Consider the following 4,272-nt stretch of genomic DNA (forward strand, 5'->3'; position numbering starts at 1 on the left):
CTTTAGCATAGGTGTCCTCTTGGCAGGAACCTTCCTATTGAGTCCAGGTTTAGTGTTCTGTGCTGAGGCATACTCCTTTTTGAGCACTACCTTCTTGGAGGTAGCCTCATCCTCTTCTGCTCTATAATCCTCATCCTCAGAATCTGAGGTTCTCTTCTTCCTTGTCCTAGTGGCAGCTTTAGGCAGGCTGCTTGGGGTGCTCCTGCTGCCATCATCTGAGGAACTGGAGGGACTAGTGCCCTCACTCATGTGAATCTGCTCTTCTTCCCTGTTCTGGCTGTCACTTTGGTCTGACATGCTGCAAACACTGACTGCTGACCCTGTGAAGAGTTATAGATGAGATAGAGTGGATGAGCATCACAAAATGCAGAGATTTTTGCAAAAGAATGATTCAAAAATTCAGTTTTAGTTTTCCACAAAAAGCATTTCGGATCAACCAATTTTCAAACTCGGTGATACCGAAGCAGTTTTGGAACCTAAACTGATGAACTCGGTTGGACCAAGTCACAGTTCGGTGGCACCGAGACTGCTAGGGTTTCACAAAGTCCTAAAATCGGTCTTACCGATTAGCAATTCTCGGTCAGACCGAGAGTTACTAGTGCAATGGCGTTAGCCAAATTGGTGGGACCGAGTTTTTCAACTCGGTGGGTCCGAGATGATTTCGGCGGAAACCTAACCCTAAATTTTTGAATCTCATCTAATCTAAGGATTGCATTGACTGGATAGGAGTATTTCAATCGTGGCAAGAATCATTAAGAACACAATGTGCTAGGAATCGAACGAGGATAGCACAGTGATCGAGTCCATACCCTAGCTTGGCGATGAACTCGCTACGGCAGCAACGGCAGGGGTGAAATCCATTGACGGCGGCGGAGACCAGCGATAGGAGGCGGCTGGCGACGAGGAGACGATCCGGAGACCCTGGAGGCAGAGCGAGCTATTGCGCGGGCGAAGAGGTTCGGAGAAATTTCCAAATTTTTGCCCGTGGATATATATAGCCCAACCCTATCGGTGTGACCGAGTGGAACAACTCGGTGGCACCGAGATGCATAACTGTGTACAGTTACAGCAACTCGGTGTGACCGAAAAGTTCAAATCGGTTGCACCGAGATTGAAAACCTAGATCGACTTAGTGATCTCGGTAGGACCGAAATGGAGGAATCGGTCAGACCGAGAATCACAAAGAAGTTTTGGAAGTTTAAGTCTATGACGAATCGGGGACTCCGAGTGCTCCTCACACAGAGTGGTTCGAATCTGACTTGATCAAATTTTGTGATGTAGCATGAATAGAGTTTGAGACGAGAAAAGCATAGATAGCTAGAGAAGGTTCTTAGGCATTCTTGTCCATCCACTTGGCAAAAAGAAAAAGAAGCCAATCAATCAACAACAAGTGGATGTCCTCGAATGAGTAAAATATGCACCAACATGCTCACACAATAAGATGGCAAATGAAATATGTGGCAAAGCATGCACAACCAATTCTAGCATCTATCAAACAATTGGCGATGACTAGGTCATCTATATATATGAGTATATTGACTTAGGAGTCAAATGAAAAGATTTGATCATAGGTCATACTCATCGTTTAAGCTCAAGTGGGTTACCACTTTTACATAATGCATTGATGTGTTCACACCATTAGAGTTGCTTTGACTCAATTCTTAGAGTTAAGCTCCCCCTAGATGTGAGATCCCCTTTTAGAGGGATGAACTAACCTTGGGTTTTGTCGATGATGACTTCATGTAGGTGTTGAAGATGTGGATGCTCAATGTTGATGTAGATCATTTGGAGCAATCCTTTGGAGTGAGTTGCACTTTCAACATACCTACATGGGTTAGTCCGACAAGGAACAAACAAGAATATCCATAGACATAGAGCGAATCATACACAAGATGATGTCCATGAAATCATTAGGTTACCTTGTCCCTTGCCTTACGAACATGAGGGTTTGTGACTCCTTGAACTAGTACAAGATGTGGAAGTTGATTGCACTTGTTCTTGCCTTAATGATATGAGTGAAGAATGTTGGCGGAGTCACCCTCAAGAACTCTCTAGTTCTTCTTCTTCGGGATCCACATCATCTTGATGGGAATCCTTGGAGTTGTAGTTGTACTTGATGAAGTAGAACTTGACGTAGTCTTGGGAACCCACTTGAACGAGGCCTTAGGTGCTTCTTCAAATGCATCAATCTCTTCTTGAAGCTTGTCCTTTCCTTTGTTCTTGTGGTCTTGTGGTGGAAGATCATCTTGTGCTTGTGTTCCTTTGAAGGAAGTAGGATCATACTTCTCTTGTTGAGGAACAAACTTCGTCTTGGGGTATTGATCTTCTTCCCACTCAACTCCATTGGCATTGAACTTTCGTTCAAAACCAACACCTTGATTCTTCCGGTGCCTTCCTTGCTTGCGTACAATTTCCTCGAATTGCTTACTCCCGGCAAGGCTCTTGTAAACACCTTTCTCTATAATTCCCTTCAATAAGCTATTTTCTTGCTCAAGTGTAACTTGGCTAAGAGAATAATTAGTGGAATCAAGAGAACTACTAGAAGCAACAATATTGGATTTGACATTATTATTGTTACTACTAGAGGAAGGATCTTTCTTGTACTTGTTACTAGACTTGACTTGAGGCATGTAAGTAGATAAGAGTAAACGCTTGGCAATGTAAGAAGAACTTTTCTTACAAAGATCATCATTGATTGCTTTTAAGAACTCATGCTCTTGCTCAAGATTGAGCTTTTCAAAGCGTAACTTCTCATGAGCCCTTAAAAGTTCTCGATGATCTTCGAAGATAGTTTCATGAGCTAACTTAAGAGTGTTTAGTTCTTTAGTTAGAAGCTCAATCTTCTCCTTATCATTGTCATTTGTTTTATTTTGATTAGCATGATTAATTGACGTTTCATCATAGTATTCATCACTAGAGTTGTCAACAAGTAAATCATCATCCACAAGTAAGTCATCTTCATCACTATTGAAATCAACATACTCAGGATGTGTTACCTTTGGACCTTTTACCATGAAGCATCTTCCAATTCCTTCATTTGGTGAATCAAATATGTCGTAGGAGTCGGTTGACACAAGTGCTAGACCGGCAACACCTTCATCTTGAGTATATTCGGAGTCGGAGTAATAGCTTCTCTCGGAGTGATTGTCAGAGTCGGAACCGGATACCCATTCACCAACATGAGCTTGATGTCTTCGTTTTGTGTAGCTCCTTGATGACTTGTCCTTCCTTTCCGAATCCTTGCTTCTCCGTGAGGGTCTTCGTTCATAACGATCATCTCTACTCCTCTCTCTCGGTGGTGATTCTTCTCTTTTGCTTCTTCTTTTTGGAGAATCTTCTCTTATTTTGTAGGGTGCCGTACACTCATTGGAATAGTGTCCGGGTCTCCCACAATTGTAGCAATTTTGCTCTCAACTAGAAGATCTCTTGTCATTGTAAGACCTTGACTTGGAGCTTCTTTCTTTGCTTCTACTCTTGTAGAATTTGTTGAAGTTCTTCACCATTAAGCTCAATTCTTCATTGAAGGTTTGTTTCTCACTTGATGATGTGGGGGCTTCACTTGAGGCTTTGTAAGAACCACTTGACTTGTTGTGAAGTTCCTCCTTATCCTTAAGTGACATCTCATGAGCAACAATTCTTGCAATGACTTCCGTTGGCTTGAGATCTTTGTAGTTTGGCATCATTTGGATCAATGTGCACACGGTATCATACTTTCCATCCAATGCTCTTAGGATCTTCTTGATGATGAATCTGTCGGTCATCTCTTCACTCCCTAAGCCGGCAATCTCATTTGTGATAAGTGCAAGCCTAGAGTACATTTTAGCGACACCTTCACCATCCTTCATTTTGAACTTGTCAAGCTGACTTTGGAGCACATCCAACTTGGATTCCTTGACGGAGTCGGTACCTTCATGCATATCAATCAAAGTATCCCAAATTTCCTTTGCATTCTCAAGACGGCTGATTTTGTTGAATTCTTCGGGGCACAATCTGTTGAAGATGATATCACAAGCTTGAGCGTTGTATTGCAGCATCTTCAATTCTTCCGCATTAGCTTCACGGTTAGGATCTTTCCCATCAAAGAATTCACCTTGCAAGCCAATACAAATAATTGCCCAAACGGCGGGGTTTTATCCGAGGATATGCATTTTCATCTTATGCTTCCAACTAGCAAAATTAGTACCATCAAAGTAAGGACCTCTACGGTGATAATTTCCCTCACAAGATGCCATACTCTCCTAGGTTGTGAAACCAAGGCTATGACCACCAAAA

Source organism: Triticum aestivum, chromosome 3B (genome assembly GCF_018294505.1).
Source record: "Triticum aestivum cultivar Chinese Spring chromosome 3B, IWGSC CS RefSeq v2.1, whole genome shotgun sequence".
NCBI lineage: Eukaryota > Viridiplantae > Streptophyta > Magnoliopsida > Poales > Poaceae > Triticum > Triticum aestivum.